The sequence below is a fragment of the Centroberyx gerrardi genome, chromosome 10 (genome assembly GCF_048128805.1).
Source record: "Centroberyx gerrardi isolate f3 chromosome 10, fCenGer3.hap1.cur.20231027, whole genome shotgun sequence".
Taxonomy (NCBI): Eukaryota; Metazoa; Chordata; class Actinopteri; order Beryciformes; family Berycidae; genus Centroberyx; species Centroberyx gerrardi.
In genome coordinates, this window is record NC_136006.1 from 23,753,732 (window position 1) to 23,770,546 (window position 16,815).

At 57.7% G+C, this 16,815-nt stretch overlaps 29 non-coding genes and 4 pseudogenes across 29 annotated transcripts; all 33 read left to right on the forward strand.

Moving 5' to 3' along the window:
• The first annotated feature begins 38 nt into the window (after window positions 1-38).
• On the forward strand, window positions 39-157 carry LOC144541402 (5S ribosomal RNA). Its single transcript, XR_013506518.1, has one exon. It is a non-coding gene; the product is annotated as a 5S ribosomal RNA (ribosomal RNA).
• A 395-nt stretch (window positions 158-552) lies between these two features.
• On the forward strand, window positions 553-671 carry LOC144541403 (5S ribosomal RNA). Its single transcript, XR_013506519.1, has one exon. It is a non-coding gene; the product is annotated as a 5S ribosomal RNA (ribosomal RNA).
• A 395-nt stretch (window positions 672-1,066) lies between these two features.
• On the forward strand, window positions 1,067-1,185 carry LOC144541079 (5S ribosomal RNA). The gene has a single exon (XR_013506294.1). It is a non-coding gene; the product is annotated as a 5S ribosomal RNA (ribosomal RNA).
• Window positions 1,186-1,580: 395 nt separating this feature from the next.
• LOC144541220 (5S ribosomal RNA) lies at window positions 1,581-1,699 on the forward strand. The gene has a single exon (XR_013506434.1). It is a non-coding gene; the product is annotated as a 5S ribosomal RNA (ribosomal RNA).
• A 395-nt stretch (window positions 1,700-2,094) lies between these two features.
• LOC144541404 (5S ribosomal RNA) lies at window positions 2,095-2,213 on the forward strand. Its single transcript, XR_013506520.1, has one exon. It is a non-coding gene; the product is annotated as a 5S ribosomal RNA (ribosomal RNA).
• A 395-nt stretch (window positions 2,214-2,608) lies between these two features.
• On the forward strand, window positions 2,609-2,727 carry LOC144541405 (5S ribosomal RNA). Its single transcript, XR_013506521.1, has one exon. It is a non-coding gene; the product is annotated as a 5S ribosomal RNA (ribosomal RNA).
• Window positions 2,728-3,122: 395 nt separating this feature from the next.
• LOC144541406 (5S ribosomal RNA) lies at window positions 3,123-3,241 on the forward strand. Its single transcript, XR_013506522.1, has one exon. It is a non-coding gene; the product is annotated as a 5S ribosomal RNA (ribosomal RNA).
• A 395-nt stretch (window positions 3,242-3,636) lies between these two features.
• On the forward strand, window positions 3,637-3,755 carry LOC144541407 (5S ribosomal RNA). Its single transcript, XR_013506523.1, has one exon. It is a non-coding gene; the product is annotated as a 5S ribosomal RNA (ribosomal RNA).
• Window positions 3,756-4,150: 395 nt separating this feature from the next.
• On the forward strand, window positions 4,151-4,269 carry LOC144541408 (5S ribosomal RNA). The gene has a single exon (XR_013506524.1). It is a non-coding gene; the product is annotated as a 5S ribosomal RNA (ribosomal RNA).
• A 395-nt stretch (window positions 4,270-4,664) lies between these two features.
• On the forward strand, window positions 4,665-4,773 carry LOC144541321 (5S ribosomal RNA; annotated as a pseudogene).
• Window positions 4,774-5,168: 395 nt separating this feature from the next.
• LOC144541455 (5S ribosomal RNA) lies at window positions 5,169-5,287 on the forward strand. The gene has a single exon (XR_013506571.1). It is a non-coding gene; the product is annotated as a 5S ribosomal RNA (ribosomal RNA).
• A 395-nt stretch (window positions 5,288-5,682) lies between these two features.
• LOC144541081 (5S ribosomal RNA) lies at window positions 5,683-5,801 on the forward strand. Its single transcript, XR_013506296.1, has one exon. It is a non-coding gene; the product is annotated as a 5S ribosomal RNA (ribosomal RNA).
• A 395-nt stretch (window positions 5,802-6,196) lies between these two features.
• LOC144541409 (5S ribosomal RNA) lies at window positions 6,197-6,315 on the forward strand. Its single transcript, XR_013506525.1, has one exon. It is a non-coding gene; the product is annotated as a 5S ribosomal RNA (ribosomal RNA).
• A 395-nt stretch (window positions 6,316-6,710) lies between these two features.
• On the forward strand, window positions 6,711-6,829 carry LOC144541411 (5S ribosomal RNA). The gene has a single exon (XR_013506527.1). It is a non-coding gene; the product is annotated as a 5S ribosomal RNA (ribosomal RNA).
• A 395-nt stretch (window positions 6,830-7,224) lies between these two features.
• Window positions 7,225-7,343, forward strand: LOC144541412 (5S ribosomal RNA). The gene has a single exon (XR_013506528.1). It is a non-coding gene; the product is annotated as a 5S ribosomal RNA (ribosomal RNA).
• Window positions 7,344-7,738: 395 nt separating this feature from the next.
• LOC144541322 (5S ribosomal RNA) lies at window positions 7,739-7,847 on the forward strand (annotated as a pseudogene).
• A 395-nt stretch (window positions 7,848-8,242) lies between these two features.
• On the forward strand, window positions 8,243-8,361 carry LOC144540783 (5S ribosomal RNA). Its single transcript, XR_013506001.1, has one exon. It is a non-coding gene; the product is annotated as a 5S ribosomal RNA (ribosomal RNA).
• A 395-nt stretch (window positions 8,362-8,756) lies between these two features.
• LOC144541082 (5S ribosomal RNA) lies at window positions 8,757-8,875 on the forward strand. The gene has a single exon (XR_013506297.1). It is a non-coding gene; the product is annotated as a 5S ribosomal RNA (ribosomal RNA).
• Window positions 8,876-9,270: 395 nt separating this feature from the next.
• On the forward strand, window positions 9,271-9,389 carry LOC144541413 (5S ribosomal RNA). Its single transcript, XR_013506529.1, has one exon. It is a non-coding gene; the product is annotated as a 5S ribosomal RNA (ribosomal RNA).
• A 395-nt stretch (window positions 9,390-9,784) lies between these two features.
• Window positions 9,785-9,903, forward strand: LOC144541414 (5S ribosomal RNA). Its single transcript, XR_013506530.1, has one exon. It is a non-coding gene; the product is annotated as a 5S ribosomal RNA (ribosomal RNA).
• A 395-nt stretch (window positions 9,904-10,298) lies between these two features.
• On the forward strand, window positions 10,299-10,417 carry LOC144541415 (5S ribosomal RNA). The gene has a single exon (XR_013506531.1). It is a non-coding gene; the product is annotated as a 5S ribosomal RNA (ribosomal RNA).
• A 395-nt stretch (window positions 10,418-10,812) lies between these two features.
• Window positions 10,813-10,931, forward strand: LOC144541073 (5S ribosomal RNA). Its single transcript, XR_013506288.1, has one exon. It is a non-coding gene; the product is annotated as a 5S ribosomal RNA (ribosomal RNA).
• Window positions 10,932-11,326: 395 nt separating this feature from the next.
• On the forward strand, window positions 11,327-11,445 carry LOC144541280 (5S ribosomal RNA). The gene has a single exon (XR_013506474.1). It is a non-coding gene; the product is annotated as a 5S ribosomal RNA (ribosomal RNA).
• A 395-nt stretch (window positions 11,446-11,840) lies between these two features.
• LOC144541416 (5S ribosomal RNA) lies at window positions 11,841-11,959 on the forward strand. The gene has a single exon (XR_013506532.1). It is a non-coding gene; the product is annotated as a 5S ribosomal RNA (ribosomal RNA).
• Window positions 11,960-12,354: 395 nt separating this feature from the next.
• On the forward strand, window positions 12,355-12,463 carry LOC144541323 (5S ribosomal RNA; annotated as a pseudogene).
• Window positions 12,464-12,858: 395 nt separating this feature from the next.
• Window positions 12,859-12,977, forward strand: LOC144541417 (5S ribosomal RNA). The gene has a single exon (XR_013506533.1). It is a non-coding gene; the product is annotated as a 5S ribosomal RNA (ribosomal RNA).
• Window positions 12,978-13,372: 395 nt separating this feature from the next.
• On the forward strand, window positions 13,373-13,491 carry LOC144541074 (5S ribosomal RNA). The gene has a single exon (XR_013506289.1). It is a non-coding gene; the product is annotated as a 5S ribosomal RNA (ribosomal RNA).
• A 395-nt stretch (window positions 13,492-13,886) lies between these two features.
• LOC144541281 (5S ribosomal RNA) lies at window positions 13,887-14,005 on the forward strand. Its single transcript, XR_013506475.1, has one exon. It is a non-coding gene; the product is annotated as a 5S ribosomal RNA (ribosomal RNA).
• Window positions 14,006-14,400: 395 nt separating this feature from the next.
• On the forward strand, window positions 14,401-14,519 carry LOC144541418 (5S ribosomal RNA). Its single transcript, XR_013506534.1, has one exon. It is a non-coding gene; the product is annotated as a 5S ribosomal RNA (ribosomal RNA).
• Window positions 14,520-14,914: 395 nt separating this feature from the next.
• LOC144541325 (5S ribosomal RNA) lies at window positions 14,915-15,023 on the forward strand (annotated as a pseudogene).
• A 395-nt stretch (window positions 15,024-15,418) lies between these two features.
• On the forward strand, window positions 15,419-15,537 carry LOC144540893 (5S ribosomal RNA). Its single transcript, XR_013506111.1, has one exon. It is a non-coding gene; the product is annotated as a 5S ribosomal RNA (ribosomal RNA).
• A 395-nt stretch (window positions 15,538-15,932) lies between these two features.
• On the forward strand, window positions 15,933-16,051 carry LOC144541419 (5S ribosomal RNA). Its single transcript, XR_013506535.1, has one exon. It is a non-coding gene; the product is annotated as a 5S ribosomal RNA (ribosomal RNA).
• A 395-nt stretch (window positions 16,052-16,446) lies between these two features.
• Window positions 16,447-16,565, forward strand: LOC144541420 (5S ribosomal RNA). The gene has a single exon (XR_013506536.1). It is a non-coding gene; the product is annotated as a 5S ribosomal RNA (ribosomal RNA).
• Window positions 16,566-16,815: the final 250 nt, after the last annotated feature.

Consider the following 16,815-nt stretch of genomic DNA (forward strand, 5'->3'; position numbering starts at 1 on the left):
CGTGTATAAAAGGCCTCCCTGCCGCCGCCGCCTCAATTGCTTACGGCCATACCACTCTGAACACGCCCGATCTCGTCCGATCTCGGAAGCTAAGCAGGGTCGGGCCTGGTTAGTACTTGGATGGGAGACCGCCTGGGAATACCAGGTGCTGTAAGCTTTTTCATCTTTCTAGGCAGCAGAGGGCGCTGCTCCCTCTCCGGGGGAGACAGGGGGCCTCCAACAACAGTGCTGGCCAGCGGCAGTGCAGTCACTTTTGCAGAGGAAGTACAAGGACGACATCACGTCCCGTGTGCCAGCAACAGCTGGCTTTCCCTCGGGGAGGCTGCAAACTTATCACAGCATGCATTTGTGTCCCTGCCGTCGCTGAACAGCGCAAATGTAGGGGAGAGAAAAGACTGCGGCCTTGCTCCCGGTGAGCACAACGGCTGAGGGCGTCAATGATAATAGAGGGCAGAGAAATAGGCCCATTTGGTGGCCGGTTTTCAAAGGGCCCTGCAGTAGGCACAGGCTAAGCCGTGTATAAAAGGCCTCCCTGCCGCCGCCGCCTCAATTGCTTACGGCCATACCACTCTGAACACGCCCGATCTCGTCCGATCTCGGAAGCTAAGCAGGGTCGGGCCTGGTTAGTACTTGGATGGGAGACCGCCTGGGAATACCAGGTGCTGTAAGCTTTTTCATCTTTCTAGGCAGCAGAGGGCGCTGCTCCCTCTCCGGGGGAGACAGGGGGCCTCCAACAACAGTGCTGGCCAGCGGCAGTGCAGTCACTTTTGCAGAGGAAGTACAAGGACGACATCACGTCCCGTGTGCCAGCAACAGCTGGCTTTCCCTCGGGGAGGCTGCAAACTTATCACAGCATGCATTTGTGTCCCTGCCGTCGCTGAACAGCGCAAATGTAGGGGAGAGAAAAGACTGCGGCCTTGCTCCCGGTGAGCACAACGGCTGAGGGCGTCAATGATAATAGAGGGCAGAGAAATAGGCCCATTTGGTGGCCGGTTTTCAAAGGGCCCTGCAGTAGGCACAGGCTAAGCCGTGTATAAAAGGCCTCCCTGCCGCCGCCGCCTCAATTGCTTACGGCCATACCACTCTGAACACGCCCGATCTCGTCCGATCTCGGAAGCTAAGCAGGATCGGGCCTGGTTAGTACTTGGATGGGAGACCGCCTGGGAATACCAGGTGCTGTAAGCTTTTTCATCTTTCTAGGCAGCAGAGGGCGCTGCTCCCTCTCCGGGGGAGACAGGGGGCCTCCAACAACAGTGCTGGCCAGCGGCAGTGCAGTCACTTTTGCAGAGGAAGTACAAGGACGACATCACGTCCCGTGTGCCAGCAACAGCTGGCTTTCCCTCGGGGAGGCTGCAAACTTATCACAGCATGCATTTGTGTCCCTGCCGTCGCTGAACAGCGCAAATGTAGGGGAGAGAAAAGACTGCGGCCTTGCTCCCGGTGAGCACAACGGCTGAGGGCGTCAATGATAATAGAGGGCAGAGAAATAGGCCCATTTGGTGGCCGGTTTTCAAAGGGCCCTGCAGTAGGCACAGGCTAAGCCGTGTATAAAAGGCCTCCCTGCCGCCGCCGCCTCAATTGCTTACGGCCATACCACTCTGAACACGCCCGATCTCGTCCGATCTCGGAAGCTAAGCAGGGTCGGGCCTGGTTCATACTTGGATGGGAGACCGCCTGGGAATACCAGGTGCTGTAAGCTTTTTCATCTTTCTAGGCAGCAGAGGGCGCTGCTCCCTCTCCGGGGGAGACAGGGGGCCTCCAACAACAGTGCTGGCCAGCGGCAGTGCAGTCACTTTTGCAGAGGAAGTACAAGGACGACATCACGTCCCGTGTGCCAGCAACAGCTGGCTTTCCCTCGGGGAGGCTGCAAACTTATCACAGCATGCATTTGTGTCCCTGCCGTCGCTGAACAGCGCAAATGTAGGGGAGAGAAAAGACTGCGGCCTTGCTCCCGGTGAGCACAACGGCTGAGGGCGTCAATGATAATAGAGGGCAGAGAAATAGGCCCATTTGGTGGCCGGTTTTCAAAGGGCCCTGCAGTAGGCACAGGCTAAGCCGTGTATAAAAGGCCTCCCTGCCGCCGCCGCCTCAATTGCTTACGGCCATACCACTCTGAACACGCCCGATCTCGTCCGATCTCGGAAGCTAAGCAGGGTCGGGCCTGGTTAGTACTTGGATGGGAGACCGCCTGGGAATACCAGGTGCTGTAAGCTTTTTCATCTTTCTAGGCAGCAGAGGGCGCTGCTCCCTCTCCGGGGGAGACAGGGGGCCTCCAACAACAGTGCTGGCCAGCGGCAGTGCAGTCACTTTTGCAGAGGAAGTACAAGGACGACATCACGTCCCGTGTGCCAGCAACAGCTGGCTTTCCCTCGGGGAGGCTGCAAACTTATCACAGCATGCATTTGTGTCCCTGCCGTCGCTGAACAGCGCAAATGTAGGGGAGAGAAAAGACTGCGGCCTTGCTCCCGGTGAGCACAACGGCTGAGGGCGTCAATGATAATAGAGGGCAGAGAAATAGGCCCATTTGGTGGCCGGTTTTCAAAGGGCCCTGCAGTAGGCACAGGCTAAGCCGTGTATAAAAGGCCTCCCTGCCGCCGCCGCCTCAATTGCTTACGGCCATACCACTCTGAACACGCCCGATCTCGTCCGATCTCGGAAGCTAAGCAGGGTCGGGCCTGGTTAGTACTTGGATGGGAGACCGCCTGGGAATACCAGGTGCTGTAAGCTTTTTCATCTTTCTAGGCAGCAGAGGGCGCTGCTCCCTCTCCGGGGGAGACAGGGGGCCTCCAACAACAGTGCTGGCCAGCGGCAGTGCAGTCACTTTTGCAGAGGAAGTACAAGGACGACATCACGTCCCGTGTGCCAGCAACAGCTGGCTTTCCCTCGGGGAGGCTGCAAACTTATCACAGCATGCATTTGTGTCCCTGCCGTCGCTGAACAGCGCAAATGTAGGGGAGAGAAAAGACTGCGGCCTTGCTCCCGGTGAGCACAACGGCTGAGGGCGTCAATGATAATAGAGGGCAGAGAAATAGGCCCATTTGGTGGCCGGTTTTCAAAGGGCCCTGCAGTAGGCACAGGCTAAGCCGTGTATAAAAGGCCTCCCTGCCGCCGCCGCCTCAATTGCTTACGGCCATACCACTCTGAACACGCCCGATCTCGTCCGATCTCGGAAGCTAAGCAGGGTCGGGCCTGGTTAGTACTTGGATGGGAGACCGCCTGGGAATACCAGGTGCTGTAAGCTTTTTCATCTTTCTAGGCAGCAGAGGGCGCTGCTCCCTCTCCGGGGGAGACAGGGGGCCTCCAACAACAGTGCTGGCCAGCGGCAGTGCAGTCACTTTTGCAGAGGAAGTACAAGGACGACATCACGTCCCGTGTGCCAGCAACAGCTGGCTTTCCCTCGGGGAGGCTGCAAACTTATCACAGCATGCATTTGTGTCCCTGCCGTCGCTGAACAGCGCAAATGTAGGGGAGAGAAAAGACTGCGGCCTTGCTCCCGGTGAGCACAACGGCTGAGGGCGTCAATGATAATAGAGGGCAGAGAAATAGGCCCATTTGGTGGCCGGTTTTCAAAGGGCCCTGCAGTAGGCACAGGCTAAGCCGTGTATAAAAGGCCTCCCTGCCGCCGCCGCCTCAATTGCTTACGGCCATACCACTCTGAACACGCCCGATCTCGTCCGATCTCGGAAGCTAAGCAGGGTCGGGCCTGGTTAGTACTTGGATGGGAGACCGCCTGGGAATACCAGGTGCTGTAAGCTTTTTCATCTTTCTAGGCAGCAGAGGGCGCTGCTCCCTCTCCGGGGGAGACAGGGGGCCTCCAACAACAGTGCTGGCCAGCGGCAGTGCAGTCACTTTTGCAGAGGAAGTACAAGGACGACATCACGTCCCGTGTGCCAGCAACAGCTGGCTTTCCCTCGGGGAGGCTGCAAACTTATCACAGCATGCATTTGTGTCCCTGCCGTCGCTGAACAGCGCAAATGTAGGGGAGAGAAAAGACTGCGGCCTTGCTCCCGGTGAGCACAACGGCTGAGGGCGTCAATGATAATAGAGGGCAGAGAAATAGGCCCATTTGGTGGCCGGTTTTCAAAGGGCCCTGCAGTAGGCACAGGCTAAGCCGTGTATAAAAGGCCTCCCTGCCGCCGCCGCCTCAATTGCTTACGGCCATACCACTCTGAACACGCCCGATCTCGTCCGATCTCGGAAGCTAAGCAGGGTCGGGCCTGGTTAGTACTTGGATGGGAGACCGCCTGGGAATACCAGGTGCTGTAAGCTTTTTCATCTTTCTAGGCAGCAGAGGGCGCTGCTCCCTCTCCGGGGGAGACAGGGGGCCTCCAACAACAGTGCTGGCCAGCGGCAGTGCAGTCACTTTTGCAGAGGAAGTACAAGGACGACATCACGTCCCGTGTGCCAGCAACAGCTGGCTTTCCCTCGGGGAGGCTGCAAACTTATCACAGCATGCATTTGTGTCCCTGCCGTCGCTGAACAGCGCAAATGTAGGGGAGAGAAAAGACTGCGGCCTTGCTCCCGGTGAGCACAACGGCTGAGGGCGTCAATGATAATAGAGGGCAGAGAAATAGGCCCATTTGGTGGCCGGTTTTCAAAGGGCCCTGCAGTAGGCACAGGCTAAGCCGTGTATAAAAGGCCTCCCTGCCGCCGCCGCCTCAATTGCTTACGGCCATACCACTCTGAACACGTCCGATCTCGGAAGCTAAGCAGGGTCGGGCCTGGTTAGTACTTGGATGGGAGACCGCCTGGGAATACCAGGTGCTGTAAGCTTTCTCATCTTTCTAGGCAGCAGAGGGCGCTGCTCCCTCTCCGGGGGAGACAGGGGGCCTCCAACAACAGTGCTGGCCAGCGGCAGTGCAGTCACTTTTGCAGAGGAAGTACAAGGACGACATCACGTCCCGTGTGCCAGCAACAGCTGGCTTTCCCTCGGGGAGGCTGCAAACTTATCACAGCATGCATTTGTGTCCCTGCCGTCGCTGAACAGCGCAAATGTAGGGGAGAGAAAAGACTGCGGCCTTGCTCCCGGTGAGCACAACGGCTGAGGGCGTCAATGATAATAGAGGGCAGAGAAATAGGCCCATTTGGTGGCCGGTTTTCAAAGGGCCCTGCAGTAGGCACAGGCTAAGCCGTGTATAAAAGGCCTCCCTGCCGCCGCCGCCTCAATTGCTTACAGCCATACCACTCTGAACACGCCCGATCTCGTCCGATCTCGGAAGCTAAGCAGGGTTGGGCCTGGTTAGTACTTGGATGGGAGACCGCCTGGGAATACCAGGTGCTGTAAGCTTTTTCATCTTTCTAGGCAGCAGAGGGCGCTGCTCCCTCTCCGGGGGAGACAGGGGGCCTCCAACAACAGTGCTGGCCAGCGGCAGTGCAGTCACTTTTGCAGAGGAAGTACAAGGACGACATCACGTCCCGTGTGCCAGCAACAGCTGGCTTTCCCTCGGGGAGGCTGCAAACTTATCACAGCATGCATTTGTGTCCCTGCCGTCGCTGAACAGCGCAAATGTAGGGGAGAGAAAAGACTGCGGCCTTGCTCCCGGTGAGCACAACGGCTGAGGGCGTCAATGATAATAGAGGGCAGAGAAATAGGCCCATTTGGTGGCCGGTTTTCAAAGGGCCCTGCAGTAGGCACAGGCTAAGCCGTGTATAAAAGGCCTCCCTGCCGCCGCCGCCTCAATTGCTTACGGCCATACCACTCTGAACACGCCCGATCTCGTCCGATCTCGGAAGCTAAGCAGGATCGGGCCTGGTTAGTACTTGGATGGGAGACCGCCTGGGAATACCAGGTGCTGTAAGCTTTTTCATCTTTCTAGGCAGCAGAGGGCGCTGCTCCCTCTCCGGGGGAGACAGGGGGCCTCCAACAACAGTGCTGGCCAGCGGCAGTGCAGTCACTTTTGCAGAGGAAGTACAAGGACGACATCACGTCCCGTGTGCCAGCAACAGCTGGCTTTCCCTCGGGGAGGCTGCAAACTTATCACAGCATGCATTTGTGTCCCTGCCGTCGCTGAACAGCGCAAATGTAGGGGAGAGAAAAGACTGCGGCCTTGCTCCCGGTGAGCACAACGGCTGAGGGCGTCAATGATAATAGAGGGCAGAGAAATAGGCCCATTTGGTGGCCGGTTTTCAAAGGGCCCTGCAGTAGGCACAGGCTAAGCCGTGTATAAAAGGCCTCCCTGCCGCCGCCGCCTCAATTGCTTACGGCCATACCACTCTGAACACGCCCGATCTCGTCCGATCTCGGAAGCTAAGCAGGGTCGGGCCTGGTTAGTACTTGGATGGGAGACCGCCTGGGAATACCAGGTGCTGTAAGCTTTTTCATCTTTCTAGGCAGCAGAGGGCGCTGCTCCCTCTCCGGGGGAGACAGGGGGCCTCCAACAACAGTGCTGGCCAGCGGCAGTGCAGTCACTTTTGCAGAGGAAGTACAAGGACGACATCACGTCCCGTGTGCCAGCAACAGCTGGCTTTCCCTCGGGGAGGCTGCAAACTTATCACAGCATGCATTTGTGTCCCTGCCGTCGCTGAACAGCGCAAATGTAGGGGAGAGAAAAGACTGCGGCCTTGCTCCCGGTGAGCACAACGGCTGAGGGCGTCAATGATAATAGAGGGCAGAGAAATAGGCCCATTTGGTGGCCGGTTTTCAAAGGGCCCTGCAGTAGGCACAGGCTAAGCCGTGTATAAAAGGCCTCCCTGCCGCCGCCGCCTCAATTGCTTACGGCCATACCACTCTGAACACGCCCGATCTCGTCCGATCTCGGAAGCTAAGCAGGGTCGGGCCTGGTTAGTACTTGGATGGGAGACCGCCTGGGAATACCAGGTGCTGTAAGCTTTTTCATCTTTCTAGGCAGCAGAGGGCGCTGCTCCCTCTCCGGGGGAGACAGGGGGCCTCCAACAACAGTGCTGGCCAGCGGCAGTGCAGTCACTTTTGCAGAGGAAGTACAAGGACGACATCACGTCCCGTGTGCCAGCAACAGCTGGCTTTCCCTCGGGGAGGCTGCAAACTTATCACAGCATGCATTTGTGTCCCTGCCGTCGCTGAACAGCGCAAATGTAGGGGAGAGAAAAGACTGCGGCCTTGCTCCCGGTGAGCACAACGGCTGAGGGCGTCAATGATAATAGAGGGCAGAGAAATAGGCCCATTTGGTGGCCGGTTTTCAAAGGGCCCTGCAGTAGGCACAGGCTAAGCCGTGTATAAAAGGCCTCCCTGCCGCCGCCGCCTCAATTGCTTACGGCCATACCACTCTGAACACGCCCGATCTCGTCCGATCTCGGAAGCTAAGCAGGGTCGGGCCTGGTTAGTACTTGGATGGGAGACCGCCTGGGAATACCAGGTGCTGTAAGCTTTTTCATCTTTCTAGGCAGCAGAGGGCGCTGCTCCCTCTCCGGGGGAGACAGGGGGCCTCCAACAACAGTGCTGGCCAGCGGCAGTGCAGTCACTTTTGCAGAGGAAGTACAAGGACGACATCACGTCCCGTGTGCCAGCAACAGCTGGCTTTCCCTCGGGGAGGCTGCAAACTTATCACAGCATGCATTTGTGTCCCTGCCGTCGCTGAACAGCGCAAATGTAGGGGAGAGAAAAGACTGCGGCCTTGCTCCCGGTGAGCACAACGGCTGAGGGCGTCAATGATAATAGAGGGCAGAGAAATAGGCCCATTTGGTGGCCGGTTTTCAAAGGGCCCTGCAGTAGGCACAGGCTAAGCCGTGTATAAAAGGCCTCCCTGCCGCCGCCGCCTCAATTGCTTACGGCCATACCACTCTGAACACGTCCGATCTCGGAAGCTAAGCAGGGTCGGGCCTGGTTAGTACTTGGATGGGAGACCGCCTGGGAATACCAGGTGCTGTAAGCTTTCTCATCTTTCTAGGCAGCAGAGGGCGCTGCTCCCTCTCCGGGGGAGACAGGGGGCCTCCAACAACAGTGCTGGCCAGCGGCAGTGCAGTCACTTTTGCAGAGGAAGTACAAGGACGACATCACGTCCCGTGTGCCAGCAACAGCTGGCTTTCCCTCGGGGAGGCTGCAAACTTATCACAGCATGCATTTGTGTCCCTGCCGTCGCTGAACAGCGCAAATGTAGGGGAGAGAAAAGACTGCGGCCTTGCTCCCGGTGAGCACAACGGCTGAGGGCGTCAATGATAATAGAGGGCAGAGAAATAGGCCCATTTGGTGGCCGGTTTTCAAAGGGCCCTGCAGTAGGCACAGGCTAAGCCGTGTATAAAAGGCCTCCCTGCCGCCGCCGCCTCAATTGCTTACGGCCATACCACTCTGAACACGCCCGATCTCGTCCGATCTCGGAAGCTAAGCAGGGTTGGGCCTGGTTAGTACTTGGATGGGAGACCGCCTGGGAATACCAGGTGCTGTAAGCTTTTTCATCTTTCTAGGCAGCAGAGGGCGCTGCTCCCTCTCCGGGGGAGACAGGGGGCCTCCAACAACAGTGCTGGCCAGCGGCAGTGCAGTCACTTTTGCAGAGGAAGTACAAGGACGACATCACGTCCCGTGTGCCAGCAACAGCTGGCTTTCCCTCGGGGAGGCTGCAAACTTATCACAGCATGCATTTGTGTCCCTGCCGTCGCTGAACAGCGCAAATGTAGGGGAGAGAAAAGACTGCGGCCTTGCTCCCGGTGAGCACAACGGCTGAGGGCGTCAATGATAATAGAGGGCAGAGAAATAGGCCCATTTGGTGGCCGGTTTTCAAAGGGCCCTGCAGTAGGCACAGGCTAAGCCGTGTATAAAAGGCCTCCCTGCCGCCGCCGCCTCAATTGCTTACGGCCATACCACTCTGAACACGCCCGATCTCGTCCGATCTCGGAAGCTAAGCAGGATCGGGCCTGGTTAGTACTTGGATGGGAGACCGCCTGGGAATACCAGGTGCTGTAAGCTTTTTCATCTTTCTAGGCAGCAGAGGGCGCTGCTCCCTCTCCGGGGGAGACAGGGGGCCTCCAACAACAGTGCTGGCCAGCGGCAGTGCAGTCACTTTTGCAGAGGAAGTACAAGGACGACATCACGTCCCGTGTGCCAGCAACAGCTGGCTTTCCCTCGGGGAGGCTGCAAACTTATCACAGCATGCATTTGTGTCCCTGCCGTCGCTGAACAGCGCAAATGTAGGGGAGAGAAAAGACTGCGGCCTTGCTCCCGGTGAGCACAACGGCTGAGGGCGTCAATGATAATAGAGGGCAGAGAAATAGGCCCATTTGGTGGCCGGTTTTCAAAGGGCCCTGCAGTAGGCACAGGCTAAGCCGTGTATAAAAGGCCTCCCTGCCGCCGCCGCCTCAATTGCTTACGGCCATACCACTCTGAACACGCCCGATCTCGTCCGATCTCGGAAGCTAAGCAGGGTCGGGCCTGGTTAGTACTTGGATGGGAGACCGCCTGGGAATACCAGGTGCTGTAAGCTTTTTCATCTTTCTAGGCAGCAGAGGGCGCTGCTCCCTCTCCGGGGGAGACAGGGGGCCTCCAACAACAGTGCTGGCCAGCGGCAGTGCAGTCACTTTTGCAGAGGAAGTACAAGGACGACATCACGTCCCGTGTGCCAGCAACAGCTGGCTTTCCCTCGGGGAGGCTGCAAACTTATCACAGCATGCATTTGTGTCCCTGCCGTCGCTGAACAGCGCAAATGTAGGGGAGAGAAAAGACTGCGGCCTTGCTCCCGGTGAGCACAACGGCTGAGGGCGTCAATGATAATAGAGGGCAGAGAAATAGGCCCATTTGGTGGCCGGTTTTCAAAGGGCCCTGCAGTAGGCACAGGCTAAGCCGTGTATAAAAGGCCTCCCTGCCGCCGCCGCCTCAATTGCTTACGGCCATACCACTCTGAACACGCCCGATCTCGTCCGATCTCGGAAGCTAAGCAGGGTCGGGCCTGGTTAGTACTTGGATGGGAGACCGCCTGGGAATACCAGGTGCTGTAAGCTTTTTCATCTTTCTAGGCAGCAGAGGGCGCTGCTCCCTCTCCGGGGGAGACAGGGGGCCTCCAACAACAGTGCTGGCCAGCGGCAGTGCAGTCACTTTTGCAGAGGAAGTACAAGGACGACATCACGTCCCGTGTGCCAGCAACAGCTGGCTTTCCCTCGGGGAGGCTGCAAACTTATCACAGCATGCATTTGTGTCCCTGCCGTCGCTGAACAGCGCAAATGTAGGGGAGAGAAAAGACTGCGGCCTTGCTCCCGGTGAGCACAACGGCTGAGGGCGTCAATGATAATAGAGGGCAGAGAAATAGGCCCATTTGGTGGCCGGTTTTCAAAGGGCCCTGCAGTAGGCACAGGCTAAGCCGTGTATAAAAGGCCTCCCTGCCGCCGCCGCCTCAATTGCTTACGGCCATACCACTCTGAACACGCCCGATCTCGTCCGATCTCGGAAGCTAAGCAGGGTCGGGCCTGGTTAGTACTTGGATGGGAGACCGCCTGGGAATACCAGGTGCTGTAAGCTTTTTCATCTTTCTAGGCAGCAGAGGGCGCTGCTCCCTCTCCGGGGGAGACAGGGGGCCTCGAACAACAGTGCTGGCCAGCGGCAGTGCAGTCACTTTTGCAGAGGAAGTACAAGGACGACATCACGTCCCGTGTGCCAGCAACAGCTGGCTTTCCCTCGGGGAGGCTGCAAACTTATCACAGCATGCATTTGTGTCCCTGCCGTCGCTGAACAGCGCAAATGTAGGGGAGAGAAAAGACTGCGGCCTTGCTCCCGGTGAGCACAACGGCTGAGGGCGTCAATGATAATAGAGGGCAGAGAAATAGGCCCATTTGGTGGCCGGTTTTCAAAGGGCCCTGCAGTAGGCACAGGCTAAGCCGTGTATAAAAGGCCTCCCTGCCGCCGCCGCCTCAATTGCTTACGGCCATACCACTCTGAACACGCCCGATCTCGTCCGATCTCGGAAGCTAAGCAGGGTCGGGCCTGGTTAATACTTGGATGGGAGACCGCCTGGGAATACCAGGTGCTGTAAGCTTTTTCATCTTTCTAGGCAGCAGAGGGCGCTGCTCCCTCTCCGGGGGAGACAGGGGGCCTCCAACAACAGTGCTGGCCAGCGGCAGTGCAGTCACTTTTGCAGAGGAAGTACAAGGACGACATCACGTCCCGTGTGCCAGCAACAGCTGGCTTTCCCTCGGGGAGGCTGCAAACTTATCACAGCATGCATTTGTGTCCCTGCCGTCGCTGAACAGCGCAAATGTAGGGGAGAGAAAAGACTGCGGCCTTGCTCCCGGTGAGCACAACGGCTGAGGGCGTCAATGATAATAGAGGGCAGAGAAATAGGCCCATTTGGTGGCCGGTTTTCAAAGGGCCCTGCAGTAGGCACAGGCTAAGCCGTGTATAAAAGGCCTCCCTGCCGCCGCCGCCTCAATTGCTTACGGCCATACCACTCTGAACACGCCCGATCTCGTCCGATCTCGGAAGCTAAGCAGGGTCGGACCTGGTTAGTACTTGGATGCGAGACCGCCTGGCAATACCAGGTGCTGTAAGCTTTTTCATCTTTCTAGGCAGCAGAGGGCGCTGCTCCCTCTCCGGGGGAGACAGGGGGCCTCGAACAACAGTGCTGGCCAGCGGCAGTGCAGTCACTTTTGCAGAGGAAGTACAAGGACGACATCACGTCCCGTGTGCCAGCAACAGCTGGCTTTCCCTCGGGGAGGCTGCAAACTTATCACAGCATGCATTTGTGTCCCTGCCGTCGCTGAACAGCGCAAATGTAGGGGAGAGAAAAGACTGCGGCCTTGCTCCCGGTGAGCACAACGGCTGAGGGCGTCAATGATAATAGAGGGCAGAGAAATAGGCCCATTTGGTGGCCGGTTTTCAAAGGGCCCTGCAGTAGGCACAGGCTAAGCCGTGTATAAAAGGCCTCCCTGCCGCCGCCGCCTCAATTGCTTACGGCCATACCACTCTGAACACGCCCGATCTCGTCCGATCTCGGAAGCTAAGCAGGGTCGGGCCTGGTTAGTACTTGGATGGGAGACCGCCTGGGAATACCAGGTGCTGTAAGCTTTTTCATCTTTCTAGGCAGCAGAGGGCGCTGCTCCCTCTCCGGGGGAGACAGGGGGCCTCGAACAACAGTGCTGGCCAGCGGCAGTGCAGTCACTTTTGCAGAGGAAGTACAAGGACGACATCACGTCCCGTGTGCCAGCAACAGCTGGCTTTCCCTCGGGGAGGCTGCAAACTTATCACAGCATGCATTTGTGTCCCTGCCGTCGCTGAACAGCGCAAATGTAGGGGAGAGAAAAGACTGCGGCCTTGCTCCCGGTGAGCACAACGGCTGAGGGCGTCAATGATAATAGAGGGCAGAGAAATAGGCCCATTTGGTGGCCGGTTTTCAAAGGGCCCTGCAGTAGGCACAGGCTAAGCCGTGTATAAAAGGCCTCCCTGCCGCCGCCGCCTCAATTGCTTACGGCCATACCACTCTGAACACGTCCGATCTCGGAAGCTAAGCAGGGTCGGGCCTGGTTAGTACTTGGATGGGAGACCGCCTGGGAATACCAGGTGCTGTAAGCTTTTTCATCTTTCTAGGCAGCAGAGGGCGCTGCTCCCTCTCCGGGGGAGACAGGGGGCCTCCAACAACAGTGCTGGCCAGCGGCAGTGCAGTCACTTTTGCAGAGGAAGTACAAGGACGACATCACGTCCCGTGTGCCAGCAACAGCTGGCTTTCCCTCGGGGAGGCTGCAAACTTATCACAGCATGCATTTGTGTCCCTGCCGTCGCTGAACAGCGCAAATGTAGGGGAGAGAAAAGACTGCGGCCTTGCTCCCGGTGAGCACAACGGCTGAGGGCGTCAATGATAATAGAGGGCAGAGAAATAGGCCCATTTGGTGGCTGGTTTTCAAAGGGCCCTGCAGTAGGCACAGGCTAAGCCGTGTATAAAAGGCCTCCCTGCCGCCGCCGCCTCAATTGCTTACGGCCATACCACTCTGAACACGCCCGATCTCGTCCGATCTCGGAAGCTAAGCAGGGTCGGGCCTGGTTAGTACTTGGATGGGAGACCGCCTGGGAATACCAGGTGCTGTAAGCTTTTTCATCTTTCTAGGCAGCAGAGGGCGCTGCTCCCTCTCCGGGGGAGACAGGGGGCCTCGAACAACAGTGCTGGCCAGCGGCAGTGCAGTCACTTTTGCAGAGGAAGTACAAGGACGACATCACGTCCCGTGTGCCAGCAACAGCTGGCTTTCCCTCGGGGAGGCTGCAAACTTATCACAGCATGCATTTGTGTCCCTGCCGTCGCTGAACAGCGCAAATGTAGGGGAGAGAAAAGACTGCGGCCTTGCTCCCGGTGAGCACAACGGCTGAGGGCGTCAATGATAATAGAGGGCAGAGAAATAGGCCCATTTGGTGGCCGGTTTTCAAAGGGCCCTGCAGTAGGCACAGGCTAAGCCGTGTATAAAAGGCCTCCCTGCCGCCGCCGCCTCAATTGCTTACGGCCATACCACTCTGAACACGCCCGATCTCGTCCGATCTCGGAAGCTAAGCAGGGTCGGGCCTGGTTAATACTTGGATGGGAGACCGCCTGGGAATACCAGGTGCTGTAAGCTTTTTCATCTTTCTAGGCAGCAGAGGGCGCTGCTCCCTCTCCGGGGGAGACAGGGGGCCTCCAACAACAGTGCTGGCCAGCGGCAGTGCAGTCACTTTTGCAGAGGAAGTACAAGGACGACATCACGTCCCGTGTGCCAGCAACAGCTGGCTTTCCCTCGGGGAGGCTGCAAACTTATCACAGCATGCATTTGTGTCCCTGCCGTCGCTGAACAGCGCAAATGTAGGGGAGAGAAAAGACTGCGGCCTTGCTCCCGGTGAGCACAACGGCTGAGGGCGTCAATGATAATAGAGGGCAGAGAAATAGGCCCATTTGGTGGCCGGTTTTCAAAGGGCCCTGCAGTAGGCACAGGCTAAGCCGTGTATAAAAGGCCTCCCTGCCGCCGCCGCCTCAATTGCTTACGGCCATACCACTCTGAACACGCCCGATCTCGTCCGATCTCGGAAGCTAAGCAGGGTCGGACCTGGTTAGTACTTGGATGCGAGACCGCCTGGCAATACCAGGTGCTGTAAGCTTTTTCATCTTTCTAGGCAGCAGAGGGCGCTGCTCCCTCTCCGGGGGAGACAGGGGGCCTCGAACAACAGTGCTGGCCAGCGGCAGTGCAGTCACTTTTGCAGAGGAAGTACAAGGACGACATCACGTCCCGTGTGCCAGCAACAGCTGGCTTTCCCTCGGGGAGGCTGCAAACTTATCACAGCATGCATTTGTGTCCCTGCCGTCGCTGAACAGCGCAAATGTAGGGGAGAGAAAAGACTGCGGCCTTGCTCCCGGTGAGCACAACGGCTGAGGGCGTCAATGATAATAGAGGGCAGAGAAATAGGCCCATTTGGTGGCCGGTTTTCAAAGGGCCCTGCAGTAGGCACAGGCTAAGCCGTGTATAAAAGGCCTCCCTGCCGCCGCCGCCTCAATTGCTTACGGCCATACCACTCTGAACACGCCCGATCTCGTCCGATCTCGGAAGCTAAGCAGGGTCGGGCCTGGTTAGTACTTGGATGGGAGACCGCCTGGGAATACCAGGTGCTGTAAGCTTTTTCATCTTTCTAGGCAGCAGAGGGCGCTGCTCCCTCTCCGGGGGAGACAGGGGGCCTCGAACAACAGTGCTGGCCAGCGGCAGTGCAGTCACTTTTGCAGAGGAAGTACAAGGACGACATCACGTCCCGTGTGCCAGCAACAGCTGGCTTTCCCTCGGGGAGGCTGCAAACTTATCACAGCATGCATTTGTGTCCCTGCCGTCGCTGAACAGCGCAAATGTAGGGGAGAGAAAAGACTGCGGCCTTGCTCCCGGTGAGCACAACGGCTGAGGGCGTCAATGATAATAGAGGGCAGAGAAATAGGCCCATTTGGTGGCCGGTTTTCAAAGGGCCCTGCAGTAGGCACAGGCTAAGCCGTGTATAAAAGGCCTCCCTGCCGCCGCCGCCTCAATTGCTTACGGCCATACCACTCTGAACACGTCCGATCTCGGAAGCTAAGCAGGGTCGGGCCTGGTTAGTACTTGGATGGGAGACCGCCTGGGAATACCAGGTGCTGTAAGCTTTCTCATCTTTCTAGGCAGCAGAGGGCGCTGCTCCCTCTCCGGGGGAGACAGGGGGCCTCCAACAACAGTGCTGGCCAGCGGCAGTGCAGTCACTTTTGCAGAGGAAGTACAAGGACGACATCACGTCCCGTGTGCCAGCAACAGCTGGCTTTCCCTCGGGGAGGCTGCAAACTTATCACAGCATGCATTTGTGTCCCTGCCGTCGCTGAACAGCGCAAATGTAGGGGAGAGAAAAGACTGCGGCCTTGCTCCCGGTGAGCACAACGGCTGAGGGCGTCAATGATAATAGAGGGCAGAGAAATAGGCCCATTTGGTGGCCGGTTTTCAAAGGGCCCTGCAGTAGGCACAGGCTAAGCCGTGTATAAAAGGCCTCCCTGCCGCCGCCGCCTCAATTGCTTACGGCCATACCACTCTGAACACGCCCGATCTCGTCCGATCTCGGAAGCTAAGCAGGGTTGGGCCTGGTTAGTACTTGGATGGGAGACCGCCTGGGAATACCAGGTGCTGTAAGCTTTTTCATCTTTCTAGGCAGCAGAGGGCGCTGCTCCCTCTCCGGGGGAGACAGGGGGCCTCGAACAACAGTGCTGGCCAGCGGCAGTGCAGTCACTTTTGCAGAGGAAGTACAAGGACGACATCACGTCCCGTGTGCCAGCAACAGCTGGCTTTCCCTCGGGGAGGCTGCAAACTTATCACAGCATGCATTTGTGTCCCTGCCGTCGCTGAACAGCGCAAATGTAGGGGAGAGAAAAGACTGCGGCCTTGCTCCCGGTGAGCACAACGGCTGAGGGCGTCAATGATAATAGAGGGCAGAGAAATAGGCCCATTTGGTGGCCGGTTTTCAAAGGGCCCTGCAGTAGGCACAGGCTAAGCCGTGTATAAAAGGCCTCCCTGCCGCCGCCGCCTCAATTGCTTACGGCCATACCACTCTGAACACGCCCGATCTCGTCCGATCTCGGAAGCTAAGCAGGGTCGGGCCTGGTTAGTACTTGGATGGGAGACCGCCTGGGAATACCAGGTGCTGTAAGCTTTTTCATCTTTCTAGGCAGCAGAGGGCGCTGCTCCCTCTCCGGGGGAGACAGGGGGCCTCCAACAACAGTGCTGGCCAGCGGCAGTGCAGTCACTTTTGCAGAGGAAGTACAAGGACGACATCACGTCCCGTGTGCCAGCAACAGCTGGCTTTCCCTCGGGGAGGCTGCAAACTTATCACAGCATGCATTTGTGTCCCTGCCGTCGCTGAACAGCGCAAATGTAGGGGAGAGAAAAGACTGCGGCCTTGCTCCCGGTGAGCACAACGGCTGAGGGCGTCAATGATAATAGAGGGCAGAGAAATAGGCCCATTTGGTGGCCGGTTTTCAAAGGGCCCTGCAGTAGGCACAGGCTAAGCCGTGTATAAAAGGCCTCCCTGCCGCCGCCGCCTCAATTGCTTACGGCCATACCACTCTGAACACGCCCGATCTCGTCCGATCTCGGAAGCTAAGCAGGGTCGGGCCTGGTTAGTACTTGGATGGGAGACCGCCTGGGAATACCAGGTGCTGTAAGCTTTTTCATCTTTCTAGGCAGCAGAGGGCGCTGCTCCCTCTCCGGGGGAGACAGGGGGCCTCCAACAACAGTGCTGGCCAGCGGCAGTGCAGTCACTTTTGCAGAGGAAGTACAAGGACGACATCACGTCCCGTGTGCCAGCAACAGCTGGCTTTCCCTCGGGGAGGCTGCAAACTTATCACAGCATGCATTTGTGTCCCTGCCGTCGCTGAACAGCGCAAATGTAGGGGAGAGAAAAGACTGCGGCCTTGC